The sequence below is a fragment of the Triturus cristatus genome, chromosome 4_1, assembly GCF_964204655.1.
Source record: "Triturus cristatus chromosome 4_1, aTriCri1.1, whole genome shotgun sequence".
In the NCBI taxonomy this organism is placed as follows: domain Eukaryota; kingdom Metazoa; phylum Chordata; class Amphibia; order Caudata; family Salamandridae; genus Triturus; species Triturus cristatus.
Window position 1 is genome coordinate 1,181,315,346 of NC_140585.1, and position 22,138 is coordinate 1,181,337,483.

General features: G+C 48.3%; 1 long non-coding RNA gene across 1 annotated transcript in view; it reads right to left on the reverse strand.

The window, feature by feature from the left end:
• The window catches only part of LOC146856312 (uncharacterized), a 108,435-nt gene extending 92,928 nt beyond the window's left edge, over window positions 1–15,507 (reverse strand). Inside the window, exon 1 of the long non-coding RNA XR_014980925.1 lies at window positions 15,373–15,507. This is a non-coding gene — a long non-coding RNA (uncharacterized LOC146856312). The remainder of the gene's footprint in view (window positions 1–15,372) is intronic.
• Between the last annotated feature and the right edge of the window lie 6,631 nt (window positions 15,508–22,138).

Genomic DNA, 22,138 nt, shown 5'->3' on the forward strand with positions numbered 1-22,138 from the left:
TACCAGTCCCGTTCTTCCTTGTAGTTCGCATTCCACTTCTTTAAAATATGGTTTGACCTCTCCCTGGAGACCACTGTATATTAGTGCCACTTACCTGATTCTCTGAAGTATTTTAATGTGTATTGTTGATTTCTCCGGCTAGAGGATATGCTAATGTGATAGTGATTACCCTGTGTAATAGATCACCTTATTTTTCATAAACACGGTGTGGTTCTTTTTCATCTAATCTACATTATTGATTACTTGTGGTAAAACAAGTTGCTTTACACTCCTTCAAGATAAGCCTGAAGGCTGCTCCCCACGGCTACCACTTTGAGAGCCTGAGGTTATGAGGGACCACTAAAATCACCATAAGTGTTGCCTGGATAAGTACATTGTCCATCACTCTTAAGTGTGCACCACATACTAAGCCAGCCCCCTACGTTTGTGTGCAGAGGTTAGGATTAAAACCTGCACTGTTTTACGACGTAATCAAGTGAAAGTTACATGAGAAACCATCACTAGCTAGGCACATATAAATACTATATCAAGTAAGTTCTACTGAACTTCTTGGATTGATTATCAAGGGTCTTAGCACAAACCTTTCTCCAATCTTTGGAAGTTTAGGATCACTAGGGTAGGTAGCTGCAGTACACAACACTACACCTAGTACCATGTCTCAGGTGGGTGAGTCCAGTGGGGCTCAGGCCTCTAGAAACATTGGTCTTAGGTTCCAGGAACTTAGGATCTGGTGTGCGTCTAGGAAACTTAAGACTGTTAGCAACCCTACCCAATACCCTCTCTAAGAGATGCTCCTGCAGGATGGTATGGGTGGTGATGCTCCAGGAGGAGGAGTCAGGGGTGTTCAACCCCCTTGACCCAACTTCTGAGCATGACCATTTTGGAAATCTCATCTGGTTTGTGCCTATATCACCTCCATCTTATCTTGGTCTTCCCTCTTTTTTGGCAAATCCCTATCACCTGCCTTGTGCCTGATCCCCTCTCACATCAATCTTGTACCTTGTTTAGCACTCAACCACATTACCCCTTGATCCCTCCGCCCATACTTTTCTGATCTCATTTCACCTGCTCATATGACTTGTGCCTCACAACTCGCTCATCCCCCTTATGCTTCATGGCACTCTCATAGGTATAGTGCACAACAGACCACTCCATCCTTGGCCTTTTTTGATGTTCCTCTGTCGTTCAGCTAGTGGATTGCTGCCCTCTCATCTGCTTCATGATTTACTCAATCTTTTCATCTGACTCATGCCCAACTCCCTTCGCAAATCCAGACAATATTTCTTCCACTTTCTGCCTGGATTCTCTCTCTCATACATTCTAAGCTTTCTTCTGCTTTCTCTCCTGGCTTTGGCATTGGCCCTCAATTTCTTATGGCTGGTCTCTATCTCTTCTTTTACAGTGTCACTTCCCTCTCTCATTTGGCTTGCACCTTGTTTCATTCTGTGGTCTATGTTTAGCTGTGCCCTCTTCTCTTGGTCTTAATCTCTATTAATCCTCTATTTGTGCCTCATGCTCCTTTCTCATCTGACATAGGCTTTGGTTTCCTATCTTATCTAGCGCGTGATTTGCTCCATTCGGTTATCTGGCTCTGGCGAGCACCAAGCTTTTTGCACTGATTCAGTCTTCTCTCTGTTCTGGCTTATGCTTTACTGCTTCTCTCTTATCCATCTTGCCCATGCTCCCCTCAACCACCCTATTGTCTTGCCAGTCTTCTTTCTTTTGCCTGTTCCCTCCCTTATGCTTCAAGACCCATTTTTAAGTGTTTTACTAGGCTTCCCTCTCATTCTGCAAAAATCTTGTGGTCTGTGACACTTTCACATCAGTTATCTCTATTGATACTTCTCTCATCATCTTTCTTTACTTGTTATTTTTCAACTGATCTGTACCTTCCTTCCCTGTTACTTGGCTTGTGTCCTGATCACCGCCCATATATATTGTGCCTTTATCACTTCTCCGTCTTCCTCTTGGGTCCTTGCTGCCTAATCACAACCATCCTCCGCCTCCCACCTATTTCTCACCCAGAGGGTGTTTCACTTCCCTTTCTTGTCCAGCTTCGTCCTCACTCTAATTTGGATTGCTTCCTTCTCTTACCAGCCTTGTTCCTTTCTCTCCAGTCATACACTTCTTTCCCTGGTCCCCTCTCTTTCATCTTAATCATAGTTGCACTCGCTTTGGGTCACAAATTGCTACCATTTGTCTTCCACTATTTTGCCTTTGCCTTTTTATAGTTAAATATACACATTTAAAATGAGAGAAATACAAAGCTAACTATTTAGCAACATATATTGCCTTTAATAATTAATATTGCTCTTAAGTTATTGAAGGTAGCATAACTAAATACTTAGAATTACAAACTCATTAAGGTGAATAAAAGAGGTTATTTATAACATTAACAGCCTCGTTTCAGTACATTAAATAAATTATATTGTAATACAGCTACCATCTTGTAACTATTCATAAACCCCTTTTCTTAGAAATATATTCCTTCAAAGAATTCTTATCTGCCTTGTGGCTATGATCCATCTTTAATCCATTGTAAGCCTCATTTGGATTGGGCTTTGCACCAGTTAATCATCCATTTCCTGCCTATGTTCCCTTTCTTATATTCTAATTTCTTCCCTACTTTGACCCCACCTTACATCCATTCTAGCTACAAAAGTAACACTAGCCCTTACACTAAATGTAATTAAATACGTAACCCAAAACCATGCCTAGTAGTAACCCCTAACATGATTTGAATATATTTCAAGTAAATTCACTTCAGTAAATGTTAAATTGATAGCTAATACTACATTAATGACAAATAAATGAAATCTGATTATATGCATTTAAATATATGAAATTAAATTACCTACCTTTACACAACTCTGAAAATAACTGCATCCAAACTCTAACACAAAATTAATTGGATGTCATTTGTTATTGAATTAAAAACAGATCTAAAAGTAAATCTCATCATAATGCTAAATAAAGTTACATCTAGATTTTGTATATTACCTTAAATTATCTATTACACTAACCTTTTATTAATAACAATTACGTAAAATATATTGGTGTTAAATAAAATCTACTAAATTAGTTTGATCTTTACCCAACATTAATATTCGCTTCCTATACTGTAAATTGAGTGCAATTAAATACAATTTAGTTACATAAATATTCGTTTAGTGTTTCTAATGGGTTCCCTTTTGAATATTAAATTTAATTGACTTAATTACTGTAAGCTAACTCGAATGGTAAACCTAAAATTATTTAAATTTAATTTGATTTTAAAAAAAGTAAGCAAGCTCACCCCAATACTAATTCTATCCCAATCTTTCAATGAAAGTAGATTTAAAAATGTGAATTCTGTAACATTTAGGAAACAATAAACCTAAATCCTATTGGAGTAAATTTAGTAACTTGCAGCAAACTAGGGCATAGCTTTGAACTAACCTTGTTTCATCTAGTATCATGCTCCGCCATCACATTTTCATTAGTGGCAATGTTAATGTAGTGATTAAAGGTAGTGTAAGTAGTGGGGTGTAGGCCACAGGCTACTTCCCTGTAAATTATGTCCTTTGTAAATGTCCCCGGCTTCTTGAACAGTGAGACTCTTTGTAAACTAATTGAGGTTAATCTTCATCCAGCTTGTGTTCTGCTCCCCTCTCTCATATATATTGTGCAGCTTTCCAGTTTTTCCATACTGTACAAGCCTTAGTCCTTTCTCATCCCTCCTGTCTCTTTTTCTGCCCTTATCCAGGTTGTGATTCTCAACTAGCACGTCTGCCTCACTTCTCTCATCAACCGTGTGCTCATACCGCTCATTCATCCATCTTGGGAGTCATTTTACTTTCATCTATTGTGTGGCTTAGCTGCTGCACATATCAGGTTTTGTTCCTGCCTCTTTCTGTCTCACCAGTTAGGACCACATTTTCTTCTCTCATCCACCTCATGTCTTGCTCTCCTACACCATCTGTGTTTTTCTTCTGTCCCCTTTCTCATCCATTGTGTACCATGTTCCCCTTTGTCTTGGACATTGTTTCCCACTCTCATCCATCTTCTTCCCTGCACCCCGCTCACCTGATATGAATCTTTCTCATTGCCAACATCCATTTTTTGGCTCAGCCTCCTGACTACACAAAAACATTTCTTGGTCCGATCTGATCTGTATTATGCTCAGTTAGCTTTGCTTGCTCCCCTCTCTTATCAGCATAGTACCTGGCTTGACTCTCAGCCACATCAAGTCTCAATCTCTTCTCTGATCCTGCTTCTCTTCCTCATCTGAGTAGTGGCGTGTTCAGACCTATTGTCCATATTAGGCACCAGCACCTTCTTATCTCTTTTGTTTTCCCCTTATCTGCTTTGTGTCTTGCTCTTTTCCATCATATGAATCGTGCCTCACTTGCTTTTCTCATCTTATCTGTGCCTTGATCCACTCATCTGTGTGGGTCTTGGCCTCCGCCATCATTCGACTTGCGCTTTACTACATCATTACTTCGCATTTGTGTGCCACTCCCTTTTCTCACCAGCCTAATTCTTTAGTCTCCTCTTTCATTCAGCATGTGCAGTCTCATCTACTATGTGCATTTATCTTTTTCTTTGGATTATATTTTATTGAACAAGGTAATTCCATAATTACACATTAACATATATTACTAATTCATCATTAAAGGAGACATAAAAGCTTTTGTCATAGAAACCTAGGTTCTTATTTACAAGCCCATTGTGCCGCCGGTGCGTCACTTTAAACATGGGAAGAAGTGAAGCACCGGCCGGCGCAAGGGGCTTGTAAATAAGCCCCTAGTCTCTAAGGTACTGCAAAAGATTACATTAGAACAAACAGCCTACCTAGTTACCGTACAGGTCAGCTTAGTTACATTAATATGCCTTGTAATAGTACTATACTGCTAGGAAATATATTTTAAAGGGAGCAGAAGTTAAAGTTTTATTTTTTAATCTTGCTACCCTACTGTATTCAGATTGTGCTAGTCTTCTGCTTTTCCATCCAGTGCATGTCTTGGCCAGCCCTCATCTGACCTGTGGCTTGTTCCATTCTTCTCCATCTCATGCCTCACATTTGTCTTTCATTTGGCTTTTTCCTCACTCACCTCTCTCATTTGTATAGTACCTAGTTCCATTTTGTCATCTGTGTTTTCCCTCTGGTTACTTCTCTCATCAGTCTTCTTCCTTTGTCACCCACATCCATTTACGTGTCAAAGAATCCTTAATAAATTGTGTAAGTACAGACATAGTAGGCACTAGGAATGTATATCTTAAGCTATCAAATTAGGTTAACATATTCAGAATTTAATGGTATTTTAGGGGTCAATCGAGAAGCACCATCCAGGTACAGGCTTGGCCACTATAGGTTGGCTTGTCAAAGTGGCCTGTGCAATCTCAATATTTTGGGAGATTGCGTAGTAAAAGCGTTCTTGTATGCACTGTGTACAGTGTGCCCCCATTTTGGAAATGTCGCATGTGCAGCAGTAGCTGGGGAATCTTGGAGAGCGTGTCTACATAGGGATTGCCTGGCATCACCAAGAAGTGTCAGTTTGCAACCAAGAAGGGTACCATGGCACAGTGGAATGAGAATTCAGGGTGGTAGTTAGTGGGTGTGCATGCGAGTGTCTAACATCCTCCCTTTCTGCATCCTCGTGCTTAATGACAGAAGAAATGTAACCTAGTGGTTTCTCAGAGAATGGGAATAATACAATTGAGGAGGACAGCAGCTTCTCGTTTCAGGTGGTGCTCACAATATACCTCCACACATCAAATGAATCTTAGCCTTCCAAAATAGTACCCAACAGTGCACAAGATATTTGCTTCATGCCACCCGTGTGCAGCAGTATCAATGCAATACAGCACCCAGCTTTCCTTTACAACAGAAGTATAATGGAAAGAAGACGAAGCAATAGAATGGGAGAACTGCTGGCACCAAAGATTTGGAATAGTTTTTTCCTTCTTCACTCGACTAGGTATGACGAATCCCATCCACAAGCAATACAGAAGTAATCTTTCATACGGTAGGTGCCCAATAAGGCCACATTGTAAATACCAAGGTGGATATGCTGCCAATAATATTAGAATCTAAATAGTATGAAAAGAGGCTTATTGAAACAACGTGCATTTGGATGTTCCTTGCTGCTAATCCTGCATTTTTGCAAAGTTGAGGGGTTTCTGAGATCCGAGCACTTCCTGAAATTCCATCTTTTCTTTTGGAGGCACTCTATTTGGGTTAAATGAAGACAAATAGAGAATGTGCACCTCCACATCCATTCCTCATGTACTGCAGCCCTCCACAAATTCTCCTTGGAGGGTGGGGAGCCAGGCTGATCAGTGCCCCTAAGCTCGACATACTTTTTCATACTTCGCACTTCTTCCTGTCCAGCAGAGTACACAGGCACCAGCACAAGAGTTGTGCGCCACTGGGGGTAACATACAGACAAAAAGGAGATCCTGACCTCCATTAGTGGTAGGTATGAGCCCCATAGAGTCACACCCTGAGGTAAAACATGTTTTGCCCAAATCTTCATGCCATTTAAATTAATCTGAAGCATTGATTTATTTCAACAGGTTTACTTTCAACAGAGCATCTTCACAAGCTGTTACTCAAATCTACTCCAACAACATGTGAATCCCAACCTTTCCAACCAAAGACTCTTCCTCAATCAATAAAAAAAGATGATAACCTTTCCGGCTCATGTGGGATGTTCCAATCTCAACACAATGCAATGTGGCCACACTAAGGGAAATGGCTGTCTATGAACCTTGTGCTCTACTTGAGAACTAAGAGTACTATCCAGGAGAGCATGGACACAATACCCTGACTCTAGTGGAGGAAAGTACAGAACCTTTAATCCGGTTTGAAGAGCTTCAGCTGCCCCCAGGAATAGCGGGAACATGCCCTTGTTTTAAGGGGTTAATTGTGCTGCAGTTTCCTTTGCTAGGTATACTGCCTGTAGATGCTCCGCCAGAAGAGCAGAGGGACCATGTCGAGCTCTTTATAAAAGGGTCAGGTAGGTGCAGCTGGTCCTAAAGTATCAGCAAGAGGATCGGAGAGACAACACCCCACTCGATGGAAGAGGAATGTGTTGGGGTGTTCTGTGTGATGTTTGAATGGAAGCAGGAGGAACGCCGCTCACTCTGTAAAAGAGAGAGCATGGGGTCTTGTAGGTCTATATGTCTCCTACTAGTGACTGGGAAAGGCAGATACGATCAGGGAAAAAGAAGACTGCAGAGGATGTAGTGTCACTGGCAGAGCCCTGCTGGAGCTGGTTGACTCCGGCAGATGAAAGATGATGAAGGGGCTAATGGAATCAAAAATGCCAAAATGTGATTGTGGGGAGAAAGAATATGGACATTGAGGGGTCTGTGTAACCACCAGAGACGAGTAATGATTACTGACTCCATGGACGAAGAGGCTGGGGCAGTTGAGATGGGTTGATTGAAAGTAATGAAGCACTGGTGGGGGCTTAAACGCTCTTCTAAGCACTCTGCGAAACGTAAGGTGGCTGACGAGAATACCAAGCTCAAAATCATCAGCATGAGTCTGTCCACTTCACGCAGATGCGAGACGCAAATCCTAAGAGCGGAAGGAGTACAGTTCCCATTAAATTATATTTATCCAGGGGCATCTCATTTCCATCAATATCTCTGGCTGAAAACTTGAAAATGGACTTGGCTGCCTTCCACTCATCCGCTTGGGACAACTGGATAAGAGAGTGCAAAGTGTTCACTCCTTTTCTAGAGGACACACAACCAAATCCACATGCAACAAACTCCAAACACAAAGAGAAAGCCTCAAATCTCAGCAGATAATCCCTTTCTTTCAAGGTGACTGCCCTGGAACATGCATTACTAAAACACTCACCAACACCTCAGGCCTTGTAAAGGGTACATGATGGAATGGCATTGACAACTATTTCCGTCCCGTTTCCCCTCCTTCCCCAATGACTCAAAGACATCCACCCACAGTACTGAGTGTTCACATGCTTACAAGCCACATGAATCTTTTAACGTGGCATCTAGAGACTGGGATATTTTTCAGCCCAGCCAGCCAGACCGCCCAAAGACTATTCTTATTCCACTGGTAAGTGACCGATAACCCACTTTCCATGTCTCCTCAGTCCCAGGCCTAGATTCTTGAGCCCACTGTACCCAATTTAAGCATTTTAATCTGACACCTCAAGTCAACCTTTGAAAAAATTCAGTCCTTCAGAACTGGACCCAAAACTCGCATTAGCACCCATTCCCCCTTTCACAGCCCCAAGCCTGGATCCAACACTACAGATATATCACATCAGTACATATGGGCCAAATCCCACTAGCTGACAGTGCCCCACCTGCCCTCCTACCCTTCCCAGAAGGACAGGTGATTTGGTAACCTAGAACACAACACTCTAGTTCCAATGGGAACCGTGGAAACAGATCAACACCTTCTGCTTCCTAATCATGCATGTACATAATAAGCTAAAGAAAGACACAATTTCAGTCTATAATATTTAGATCCTCCTGGATCTGTCAGCCGCCTTCGACACAGTCTGCCACCGCACACTAATGACACGCCTCCAAGAAGCCGGAATCCAAGAGAAGGCCCTCGACTGGACCACATCCTTCCTCTCCGACAGAACCCAGAGCGTCCGCCTCCCGCCCTTCCGATCCGAAGCCACCAACATCTGCGGCGTACCCCAGGGATCATCCCTCAGCCCGACGCTGTTCAACATCTACATGGCCCCCCTCGCGCAAGTGGCCCGCCAGCACGACCTCAACATCATCTCCTACGCCGACGACACCCAGCTCATCCTCGCCCTCACCAAGGACCTGCACACCGCCAAAACCAACCTCCACGAGGGAATGAAGGTCATCGCCGATTGGATGAGGAGCAGCCGTCTGAAGCTGAACACAGACAAGACGGAGGTCCTCATCCTCGGACCCACCCACTCCGCCTGGGACGACTCCTGGTGGCCGACCACGCTGGGAGCAGCACCGACACCCACGGACCACGCACACAACCTAGGTTTCATCCTCGACTCCTCCTCCTCCTGCTACAACACCCTCTGCATGCTTCGCAGGATCTACAAGTGGATCCCGACCGAAACAAGAAAAACGGTGACACAGGCCCTCATCAGCAGCAGGCTGGACTACGGCAACGCACTCTATGCAGGAATCCCGGCCAAACACCTACGACGACTCCAACGCATCCAAAACGCCTCCGCCCGACTGATCCTCAACGTCCCCCGCCGCAACCATATCACCCCCCACCTGAGACCTACACTGGCTCCCCGTCAACAAGAGGATCACCTTCAAGATGCTCACCCACGCTCACAAAGCACTCCACAACACCGGACCAGCCTACCTGAACAGCAGACTTAGCTTTTACACCCCCACCCGCCAGCTCCGCTCCACAGGCCTCGCCCTCGCCGCTATACCCCGCATCCAACGAACGACCTCCGGCAGCAGATCCTTCTTCCTCGCCACCAAGACCTGGAACTTCCTCCCCACCCACCTACGGCTTACCCAAGACCTGCTCACCTTCAGAAGACCTGGCTCTTCGAGCAGTAGCGGCACCCCCTCCCCTCAGCGCCTTGAGACCCTCACGGGTAAGTAGAGCGCTTTACAAGTATGATTGATTGATTGATTGAAACTACAATGCTCTATTAGGAAGCAAATGTGCTGCAATTAGAAAACATAAAACTGAGCAAAGTAATTGTAGGAAGCTGGCTCTTTATATGCTATACTAAAAAGAGGTATTTTGTACAAAGAGTCCAGGTGTTCCCTTATGAGCGGACACGGGCTTGCTCTAGCAATTCCAAGGTGCTCTTATAGGGGGCAGTTTGTTTGGGCAGCCATAGGCTTATCAGGTGTGTTAGCCAGCTGCAAAATACACACACAGCCAATAAATGATGCACACGAATTAAGGAGATCCACACCAATTTATACAAATTTTAGGAGCAAAGTGTTGGGCCACGGGGACACTGCTCCAAAAACAGGGACAGTCCAGGGAAAACCGGGACGTCTGGTCAACCTACTGCACGGCCACCTCTAACCAACAACACTCTGGTGGCTACGGTTGTTGGATAGGTCAGCAGAGAAGCAACATAAAGATTGCCAGCCTTGTTGGTGGCCCCCCTCCTTCCCTACAAACTAAAGTCAGGAGAACATCAGGACTGGGCCACCCTCTGACGTCACATGAGTGACCCTGTGCCTCTTTCCAAGGTGGGACCCAACCCAAAAAAAATGTGCGAGACCAAAACAACACTCTGGTGGCTACTGTTGTTGGATGGGCCAGCAGAAAAATCAACATAAAGATTGCCAGCCTTTTGCGGTGCCTCCCTCCTTCCCAGCAAACTGAAGTCAGGAGAACATCAGGACTCGTGGCCCTCTCTGACGTCATGTGAGTGACCCGGCCCAACAGGGAATCTATGTCAGAGAGGCCCCAACAACATAAAACACACTTCACGCGGCGCCAGTCTTGCAACACATTTCACCGTTTTGAGTAACACCGCAGGCACTGCAGCTGCCTGATGGCGCACTGCCATTGGCACCCAGGCTTAAAACTTAAACTTACTTGGGCTGTAACACACTCTGCCAAGGCTGGCCAGGCTGCAGGCCCTGGCAGGCCGCGAGCCACTGTGTGGGCAATTCGGGTTTGCTGCTCAATCTTGGCCTCCAGACCGTGTTGTCCAGGCTGTGCAGTGAGTCATACTTTGCAATCCACCGGGAACCATGAGTGTCACCAAGTAAGGCTATCACACCGTTCAATTAGCGGGTCACCCAGGTGACGGTCACTGAAACCTCAACGTCTCTCTCGGCTAAGTCTGTGTCACACATATGATTTGTCTGTAATTCTTCATCTGTGTCTGTGGAGGCGGCTATCATTTTAGTCCCTTTTCCATGTCTACGACAGCTGTCAAATAGTCCTACTTTTATGTCGACTGTTACTGCAAACTGTAGTCCTACTTCTATGTCTATGAACTGTTCCTGTTTTTAGGTCTCGCTGAGCCCCAGCGCTTGCGCTGGATCTAAGAGACATTTTGTATGTGGGATTTTCAAAGTGCTGCTGGCTGGCCTAACGCTTGCGTTCACGCGATCGTGCACAGCCGGCCGCCAGCACACTGTGTGTGTATATATTGTTTTTTACTCTCCCATACTTCACACTTCTCTCTGTCTCTCGCTCTGTATGTGTGTGTCTCCCTTTCTCTCCGTTGGCTTCACGGCGCTGGAGATCTTGACAGTGGGGAAGGTTTGTAGGGTGGCTCCCAAGGGTCGCTAGTATCCTTTGCTAACGCCACTTTACTTTGCAGCGCTCCAACGTCAAGCTTATTGTTGTCGCAAGTTGGCGCTTTACTAAACAAACAGATTGAGTTCATAAACTGACACACCCTCGCTCTCCCCTGCGAACTGGGTGTGTTCATGGGCCCATATTATATGCTGCTAGATGTTTTATTGTGTGTTTCTCCACGTCAGTCTGGGGAAATCGAATTAACTAAAATATTTTTAATAATGCGGTACACATTGAGAAAAAACTATCTTTTAACTCTAATTTGAATCCCAATGGCGTAAAATAACGCCTTATTTTCTGAAGCGGATTTCCAGCCCCTGCCACCCCCAGGACCCCCCCCCCCTCCATGGATTGCATCCCAGTGATTTGTGAAAGTAACGCGGATGTTTGCACTGGGGGTAGAGCGCGTTCTTGCAGCGGGCACCTCGCCTCGTGGACGCTGTTTCCAGCAGGCTGAAATAATTATCCGCTCCTTTGCTTTAGAGAATGAAAGTGTAGCAAATCCACGTGTCCCTCCTGCACCCTGAACCCCTCCCCCCATCTGCCCAGGAGCGGTCATAAAATGTTTATTTCACGGCTCGAGTTCTACTAGTGTTTTTAAAGGTGCCCGATGTGTCCACTTGATCTCTGACATGCGTTGACTGACGGACACGCATGCAGCGGGCACGGCTCGCAGCCTGGAGATGTGGTGCCCTCGTGTTCGGAGCTGTGAACTGCTGTCGAGTTCCCCAAACTCAGCCCCCGCTGCCCACAAGTTGAGGGAAGCTTAACACGTTTAAGATCCAGCTCTTCGCGTAATACATGCAAACAAAGCGGCCCGCGGGGAAGTGAAATTGATTTTATTTATGCTTATTGCGTGGTCTTTATTGCTATTAAAGTCTAAACTCTTGAAATCTGGGGTGATGAAAGGCGGCTTGTCGGCCTACGTCAAAGCAGCAACTCCGTGCACGCATGAGTGGCTTCACAAAGAAAACAGAGGGGCTGTCCGGGGTTCACAATAGAACCACAGCCTCCCCGATAGATGGGAGGGGGGGGGGGGGGGGGGGAAGGCTCTTGCACTATTTACGAGGACTTTCTTGGGGAAGGGAGCGGGTCACCGACAGTTCGTTTTACCACCACAGGTTATGAATCCACATTTTTTTTGCCCAGGATTCTTTCAATATTGCCTTTCCCCGCACCTGCTATGGCACGTAGTATCGGAGTTACGGTACTCTTCTGAAGGGCCAGTACTACTACTGCAGTCCATAAGGGATGCATTCGACACCTGGTTGCATCAGGAATCGCTACTAGGCGCTTCTCCGCGGAACAAGCGTTTTTCTTTTTAACTACATTGCATAGTTACTAATTTTACATTCTGAATCCTCCAATGTTGGCAGTTGTATAATTGGGACAGAGGGAGGCAAAAACACACTTCCTGGCGCTCTTCGCAGGTATGTAGCGCTATAGCATTTAAGGCTCGCAGCACTTCGAAAAGGGAGGCCTATTGAAACAGCACGCCTGTATTATAGCGCCCACTTACACTGGCTCTTGCTAACCCTGTTCTCTTCAAATTGACCAAGATAGAGCACACTAAAATCCGGAGTAGAGGGCAAATCGAAAGGGAAGCTTTACCAACATTAAATATAGTTTCTTTCCATTTCCTAACTGCATAAGTGCTGGAAACATATCTCAGTGGGTTAATGCCCTCGCTACAGCTGTTTCTATGCAACTTTAGTGGCCCGTTACTTCTAACAGTCTTAGTATTACTTTTCTGGTGTACCCAGGGCCCCCAGGTCCAAACCGGGTGCTCTTCTCCCTCTGAGGCAACAGAAACTACTCAGAGTGAAAAACAGCATCCAAGTGCAGTAATTCAGATTATATCTGTATTTGCGCCGACTAACACAAAAACAGTTTGTACATTTGCGACGCTAGCCCCCATGAAAAGGTTGCTATACATAGCCTGAGCCTTTTGTAAGAAAGTTTGTATAGTTTCGGAGTTTGCCAGCTGTCCCCTCATGAAAGTTTAGAACAGACTTTAGGGTGCAAGGATGTGGGCTGGGGCGAGGGAAGGGTCAAGAGGTGTTGGCACGGTGTCCCCCACCCCTCCCGACACTACAACACAGCACGAATGAACAGAAGTGTCTGTCCGAGGAGTGACTGCGAACCGCTGCCTCAGACCTGCCGGCCAACAAGTATGAACTGGGCTGCTGCTTCCCTAGAAAATGGCGACCGTTGTGTCGTACTCGGAAGGAACAGCAAACAAGCGCGCCCTTCTTTGCGTAGATACGGTGTCACACACAGATCACAGCAGCGTGTGCATTAGCCCCCTGAGCTATCCATTCCATTGGGAGAAACGTTCTCTTCTGAAAAGACTGACTGCTCGGCACTGAAGATGGTGTCCATCGGTGAATAGCGAGATTTTTTTTGAGCGAGGGTGAGGGGGTGTCAGTTGGGGGGGGGGGGGAGGGTGGGGTTGGCAGGATGGAAGGCAGCATGCAACTTGAATTTGCAAGCTAGCTAAACTGCTGAATGGCGGGATTAGTGGAAGAGAAAACTGCATGAAAAGAAGAATCGTTTCATTGTGTCCAGTCTTTACTACAGGGCGGGGGCGTGTTACAGGCAGAGCTCTCTCTAATCGCTGCCTCGGTGTTACAGGCAGAGCTCGCGCTAATCGCTGCCTCGGTGACGTAGCGCTCGCGCTCTGCTCACTACCCCTTCTGGCCCCCTGCAGAGTCCGCGGCGCGCGCTTTCCGAGCACTACCAGGTGCCTATAGTTCCCGATTGAGGCTTCAGACATAACAAAGTAGTCTCCTTGAAAGAAATTCCCCAAAAGACCGGGGAAGGGTGTTAAATCGTCGAGGTCATATATGGTTCATGATGATGGCGAGAGAAAAAACAAGGCAGAGCAAAAGGCACACCACCGCCTTTCTCCGAGGCAGAGCAGAAATGCCTCGGAGAAACGCAGCGGCATTTTCGGATTCGGGGTGTGTTTGTCTTTTCTCTCCTGGAGGAGAGAATGAGACTTCTTGCAAAAAACACGCCCCCCGATCCGAAAAGGACGGGGCCTGATCGGAATGACTGACCTCTTCTCCAATGGCTGGCCAGCATTCAAGAGGCCAGCCAATGGAGAACAGGGGAGAAGAGAGGCGGGTTCAAGCCCCTCTTCTCCAAGTCATTAAATCTCGCAAGCGAGACTGCGCAAGCGCAGCCTTCGGTAGCCGAGACCTAAAAAGCCTTTATATTAGAAACAAATAGGATGCACAGTTCCATGTGATATATCAAGCCATCTCAACAGAATGCAACATTATCAACATAAATCCATAGAAATAAAGTCAAAACCACGTGTCTTTAAAATGCCACACAAGCATGCTACAAATAAAACAAGCATTGGCATAGCCAATAGGTCTCGCTTTTGGGACCTTATAAGTGTTTAGCCATGCAACAGTTAATGTTGTTGCAGTAAGGATATTGTGCTGCATAACTAAATACTTATAAGGTCCCAAAGGCGAGACCTATTGGCTATGACAATGTTTGTTATTGTTATCTTGCATCCATGGCCACGTTACGATAAAAAAGAAATTAAAATGAAACACACCATTTATGTGCCTGCCTGGGCAGATTTTAAAAAGAAAAACAAATAACATTCTCTTACCTACTCCATTAGTCAAACTTTATGTCGCAGCCTGATGTGATAAGCAACTGGGGGGGGGGGGGTCAGGAAAGGTGAATCAGAATAATCAAACTTCTGTTCTACAGCGATGAAGTAAATATCCACGCAGCAGGACGATTGGCAAGTAGCAGGACGGTAGGCAAAAGACCCCTTCCCATTGTACCTGCCGGCCAGCCCACCTTTCTAAAAGGAGTTGGGTGATCGGGGATGGCTGTGAGAAAGAGCCCAGGCCCAATCTTGCACTCCCAGAATAGGAAGAAAAACAAACGTTCGGGTGTAAAGTTTTAAATTATAGTGCCCATTTTCTATTGGTCTTCATGTCCTCACTGCGGGGGCCAAGACTCATGTTTAGGTGGGAAGGGTCATGTTTGGTGTGGGTCGACATGGCTGACCCGGCCCACCCTAGAACCGGGCCTGCCTTGTTGTATGCACTCTATCACCCTTCCCTCGCACTTGCCTCTTGTCTGTTCCCTGGTGATCCCAGGTAGCCCTCCAAGCCCCGCGCAGGCCTTGAGCTCCTCGCCATGTTCGGGGCTCCGCTAATTGATGGGGCTCCGCTAATTGATGCGGCGCGCGCGCAGTGTAGCAGCAAACCATTTCTCACTGTGCGAGCCTCACGAGAATACAATGGTGTCCGAAAAGTCACGCCTCCATCTGCAGGTAGGGACCAATCACAGCCAAAATGCGGGGTGACTGGCAGTTTTTCCAACGCTTCTAATAAAAAAAAAAATGCGATATAACAGGTCTCGCATTAATGGGAGTTTGAGCTATTGACATTGTAAATGACAATGCCTTTCATTTATGTTTTGGTTTTTGAAACATAAATAAAACGCATTGTCATTTACAATGCCAATAGCTTAAACTCGCATTAATGCGAGACCCATTGCATTGCAAATGCTTGATTATATAAGGTATAGCATAAAAGGGAGGAGAGGTACATTCATAGTGTCTCACCAGTTATTCATTATACCGAGACAAACGTTGTTAGCAGGCCATGAACAGTAGTAGAGCATGTTAGGCCCTCATAGCAGAGAGAATGTTACTGCTTGTTGCATCCACTGCGTTGCTAGGAGTAATCGCTATAATTACAAGGGGCCCCAGCAATGTGAAATCCAAATAAATGCTATGGTCCACATTAGTTGCAAGAGCTAAAGACACCTGTTTTGTTCACAAGGGGGAACATACTAGGAATCCGTGCCATCTTGGAATGGTTTTCTTACTCTGGCAATGGCGATATATAAAAAAAAACATCCACAGACCGATACTTCACAATTTGACTTTAAGTAAACGTAACTGCACTCTATAATGAATTTTGCCAGTAGTCTATGCACACAAGTGGCACGACACAGCACTTTTCCACTGACCGGCACGGAAAGAAACTCAGAAACGTCCCACATTGAAAATCCCTAGTGACAGCTTCAGAAAACATATTTTTGCGAAAGGAAATACCAGATAGCCTGTGAGCTATTTAAATCAAAATCAGCGTTTTGGTCTAGAAATGCACTCATGAGATTAAAAGACAACTAAACATCTCCCTGATCAACTAAAAATGGAAAATCTGTTTGCAAAATTTTAAATTGTATTACATAAGTGTAGTGACCAGTTTGAAAACATGTATCCTAGGGTTGAATAGCTGATTTACTTCACTAATGTTTTAACGTACGTTTCTGTTTGAGGTTATCACCCAAATTACACACATTAAAAAACGAATTAAGATTTACATTTTGTTTCCATTGGAAAAAAGTACTTACGGCTGTAACAGTTTGACCGGACCAGCGGTGTTTGGAGGAAGTCCTCGGATGTAAAGGTTTGTTTTGCTTAACTGGTCCCACCCTGAGCTGCTGCTGCTACTACTGTTGTTGTTACTTCCGGTGGTACTGGTGCTCGGTGGCGTCATCGGGTGGGCTGGGATGATTAATACACTGCTGCTCCCTCTGTAACGTAAGTATTTGTTGTGTGGCCGTGTTTTTACGGTTTATTAACGTAATGAAGTGCAAAGTGAAATGCATGTGTGTTTGTTGCTGAAAACCCTCGATCAAGAGGTTTGAACTCTTTGTTTTCTGTTCCACGGGAGTAAATTTGTTCTTAAAACATGTAAATACTTTGGGCCTGAAAGTAGGAGAGTGTAAATTAAAGAGCATACTGAATCTGTAATCTAAAAGATTCAATGATAACAAATACAATATTAAAAGATCAAGGGGAGTAATGTGATTGAACGACAGAGCAGCAGCAGTGTAATAAACAAGCACTGATCTCATGCCCAAGGCTTCTAGAAACGGAATATTTACAGATCTGTGCAGAAACCACAACACGAGTTATCTACCCTGAAAGCGTGTAAATACATCATCAATTTATAATTTAAAATCTTTCACCTGTAGTTTTGGATAAAGAAAGGGAGATGCTAAACATATCAGAATGCAAGAAAAAACAGTACTGGAATTAACCCCAGCGAGCACAGACCAACGTAAAATATATATAGGCAGTTAATTCATTTAAAATTACATTCTGGTACTTGTAGTTCTGATATTTTCATTATGTTCATTTTAAACACAAAACGATATCCCTTCAAGGCAAAGACAAAGCAGGCCACCAGATGTAAGCATGGCCCCCTTTTATGATCGGCATTAAGTCAATCAATCAATCAATCAATCAGGGTACTTGTAAAGCGTGCTACTTACCCGTGAGGGTCCCAAGGCGCTGAGGGGTGGGGGGGGGGGGGGGGGGTGGGGGTGCCGCTACTGCTCGAAGAGCCAGGTCTTGAGGAGTTTTCTGAAGGTGAGTAGGTCTTGGGTCTGTCGTAGGTGGGTTGGGGGGGTGTTTCCAGGTTTTTGGCGGCAAGGTAAGAGAAGGATCTGCTGCCGGCGGTCGTACGTTGGATGCGGGGGACATCTGCGAGGGCGAGGTTGGCGGAGCGGAGCTGGCGGGTGGGGGTGTAGAAGCTGAGTCTGCTGTTCAGGTAGGCTGGTCCGGTGTTGTGGAGTGCTTTGTGTGCGTGGGTGAGGAGCTTGAAGGTGATCCTCTTGTCGATGGGGAGCCAGTGCAGGTCTCCCAGGACGGGGGTGATGTGGCTGCGGCGGGGGGCGTTGATGATCAGTCGGGCGAAGGCGTTTTGGATGCGTAGTAGCCGCCGTTGGTGTTTGGCTGGGATTCCTGCGTAGAGTGCGTTGCCGTAGTCCAGTCTGCTGTTGACGAGGGCCTGTGTCACTGTTCTTCTTGTTTCGGTCGGGATCCATTTGTGTAAATGTAAATGTAAATGTATGCGTCTTGTAAAGCGCACTGCTGCCCTGAGGCGTCGTGGCGCTGTAGACCGCTGGGGAACCCGTCCTGGCTATCCCTGTGAGATGGTACCTCCAGGGTATCTCCAAGGTGAAACCAGGCATCCCCGGCGAATGTGGGGGGCCGTTGTGGAGATGAGGCAAGCTAATGCCCAGAGTTGCCGAGTTCCTGGTTAGAGTAGGTACCGAGGCGAGAATTATCGAGTCCGTTTTGACCCTGGTCCACGACCCTGCCGCGTCGGGAATTGAACCCTGGTCCCTGGCCGATTCTCTGCTTGCGGATCTGCCGCCTCTAACCAGTGAGCCACACCTCTCCACTTTGTAGATCCGGCGGAGCATGCGTAGAGTGTTGTAGCAGGAGGAAGAGACGGCGTTGACTTGCTTGGACATGGAGAGGGAGGAGTCGAGGATGAATCCTAGGTTGCGTGCGTGGTTGGTTGGTATCGGTGCTGTTCTCAGGGTTGTCGGCCACCAGGAATCGTCCCAGGCTGAGGGGGTGGGTCCGAGGATGAGGACCTCCGTCTTGTCCGAGTTCAGTTTCAGATGGCTGCTCCTCATCCAGTCGGCGATGGCCTTCATGCCCTCGTGAATGTTGGTTTTGGCGGTGTGAGGGTCCTTGGTGAGGGAGAGGATGAGCTGGGTGTCATCGGCGTAGGAGATGATGTTGAGGTTGTGGTGGCGGGCCACTTGTGCGAGGGGGGCCATGTAGATGTTGAACAGCGTTGGGCTGAGGAATGAGCCTTGGGGGGCGCCGCAGATGATGTCGGTGGCTTCTGACCGGAAAGGTGGGAGGCGGACGCTCTGTGTTCTGCCGGAGAGGAAGGACGTGGTCCACTCAAGGGCCTTCTCTTGGATTCCGGCTTCTTGAAAGCGTATCTATAGGGTACGGTGGCAGACCGTGTAGAATGCGGCTGACAGGTCCATGAGGATGAGGGCTGATGTTTCGCCGTTGTCCAGTTGGCGTCTGATGTCGTCTGTGGCGGCGATGAGGGCTGTCTCGGTGCTGAGGTTACGTCTGAATCCGGATTGGGACGGGTCCAGGATGTTGTTGTCTTCGAGGTGGCGGGTCAGTTGAATGTTGACGATTTTCTCGATGACCTTTGCCGGGAACGGGAGCTGGGAGATGGGTCGGAAGTTCTTGAGGTCCGTGGGGTCCGCCTTGGGCTTTTTGAGGAGGGCGTTGATTTCAGCGTGCTTCCAGCTTTCCGGAAATGTCGCTTTTTTGAAGGAGATGTTGATGACCTTCCGTAGTTGGGGTGCGATGGCCGCATCTGCTTTGTTGAATACGTGGTGTGGGCATGGGTCTGACGGAGATCCTGAGTGGATGGAGTTCATGATCTTGCGTGTCTCGTCGTCGTTGGTGTTGGCCCAGGAGGTCAGGCGGTTGGCGCTGTTGGTGATCGCGGGCGGGAGGAGTCGTGCATCGTTGGTGCGGTCATGGAGTTGAAGCTGTCGTGGATGTCAGCGATCTTGCGGTGGAAGAAGATGGCCAGTGAGTCGCACAGTTCTTGTGAGGGTGGGATCTCGTTGGCGCTGGCGTCGGGATTGGAGAGTTCTTTCACGATGCGGAAGAGCTCTTTGCTGTCGTGTGCGTTGTTATCCAGGCGGTCTTTGAAGGAGGATCTCTTGGCAAGTCTGATGAGGTGGTGATGTCTGCGGGTGGCGTCCTTGTGGGCTGCGTGGTTTTCTGGCATTCGTTTGTGGAGCCATTCCTTCTCCAGCTTACGGCAGGCGCGTTTGGAGGTCAGGAGCTCGTCGGTGAACCAGGTGGGTATCCTGCTGGTGTGGCTGTTGGATGGTCTCTTGAGTGGGGCGAGGGTGTTGGCGCAGTCGTCGATCCACTGTCTGAGGTTGCGGCGTCAGGGCAGGTGGGGTTGTTAGGTGGGTTCTGGACGAGGGTGGTGGTCAGTTGGCCTTCGGTGACTTTGTTCCAGCAGCGGCGCGGCAGCTGTTGGGTGCGATGGTGCATGGTTGTTTTTTTGAAGGTGAAGTGGATGCAGCGGTGGTCGGTCCAGTGGGGTTCGGAGGTGTGGTCGAAGGCGACGTGGGTGCTTGTGGAGAAGACGGCGTCCAGCGTGTGGCCTGCGGCTTGGGTGGGTGCGGTGACGAGTTGTCTGAGGCCGAGGTTGGCGAGGTTTTCATTCAGAGTGGCGGAGTTGGTGTCGTTGTTCTCGAGGTGGAAATTCAGGTCCCCGAGGAGGATGTAGTCCGTGGAGGCGAGTGCGTGGGTGCTGGCGAGGTCGGCGATGGAGTCGCTGAACTGTGCTCGTGGTCCAGGGGGTCTGTAGATGAGGGTTCCTCTGAGGGTGGTGTTGGGGTCGGTGTGGATCCGGAAGTGCAGGTGTTCGGCGGTGTTGAGGGTGTCCTCTGCGTGGGTGGTGACCTTGAGGGTGGACTTGTAGACGATGGCTATTCCTCCTCCGATTCCATTTGCGCGGTCCCTGCGGGTGATCTTGTAGCCGTCAAGGATGGCTATGGCGATGTCGGGTGCTGAGGAGTCGCTCCACCAGGTCTCGGTGAGGAAGGCCACGTCTGGGGCGAAGGTGTCGAGCAGGTCCCAGAGCTTGACGGCGTGTTTGCGTGCGGAGCGGGTGTTGAGTAGGAAGCAGCGGAGGTGGTTGGGTCCAGTTCTGGGAGGTTTGGTGGGTTTGTCACAGGTGAAGCTCCAGGTGCGGCAGGAGAAGGGTCCGTGGGTCCGTTTCGGGGCGGCCTGGAAGCAGGTGTTGTGTAGGCCGGCGTTGAGTGCGTGGAGGGAGTCGGCGTCGTATCTGAGTCTGGCGTCGTGGCGAGCGTGAGGTCCAGGGGTTCTGCGCTGGGCGTGGTCCAGGCGCGGACGGGCGCAGACGGGCTTGCCTTCAGCGCGCCGGTGGCGCGCCCGCTGCGCGGCCTCCGCAAGAGGGGCTGAGGGAGGGAGGGGCAGCTGGGAGGCGGGAGCGGGGTGGCGAATGGGATGCTCGGGGGCGGGGCCACAGGGGAGAAGCGGCGGGAACCAGGCAGCGAGGGGAGGGGGCGGGGGAAAAAAACTGCGGGAATCGGCGGGAATTGGCGATCGGGCGAGCAGGGAGTGGGAGTCAGGATCAGGTAGCGGGCGAACCAGAGCGGCACTCAGGGGGGCAGCGCAGTGGCTGGGGAGCGACCTAGTAGGGCAAGGTACGCTCTCCTCACCGCTGCGCGGCCTCCATAAGGGGGGCTGAGGGAGGGAGGGGCAGCTGGGAGGCGGGAGCGGGGTGGCGAATGGGATGCTCGGAGGGCGGGCTGTAGGGGAGAAGCGGCGGGAACCAGGCAGCGAGGGGAGGGGGGCGGGGGGAAAAAACGGCGGGAATCGGCGATCGGGCGAGCAGGGAGTGGGAGTCAGGATCAGGTAGCGGGCGAACCAGAGCGGCACTCAGGGGGGCAGCGCAGTGGCTGGGGAGCGACCTAGCAGGGCAGATCTGGCGGAAAAACGTCACAATGCAAATACAAGTCTGACGTACAGAAAACGGAGTTCTGAGGGTGTTAGTAGTGTGTGTGAGGATGTCTGGTAATGTGACATGGGTGTCTGTTATGTGTAGGTTTGAGCGACCCAAGACCCTGGTTTCAGGTCAGGTCGCCCCCCCACCGTGCTAGCTCACCCTGCTAGCGCCGTGTTCCCAGCCTCGCTTCTGCCGCGAGTTCGAGCCCAGTGGTGGGCTTGTAAGTGTTATCATCTGCCCCTGACTGTTTTTTACTGATTCTATTGCGTGTGTGTTAGACCCGGCCCTCGTAACATAGTCAGACCTGACCCCTGCACCTCACACCAGCCCCGAGCCCCTGGCCTGGCCGATCCTTCCCACCAGAACACACACACCCGACCCGGACTTCCCCCGTCCGTAGGCCTTCCTCCTTCGGCCACCCCGGGCCCGCGTGCCCACTTCATGCACCAAGATGGCCGCCCGGCCCCAGCGCGACCCTAGCCTACAGGCGCCACTC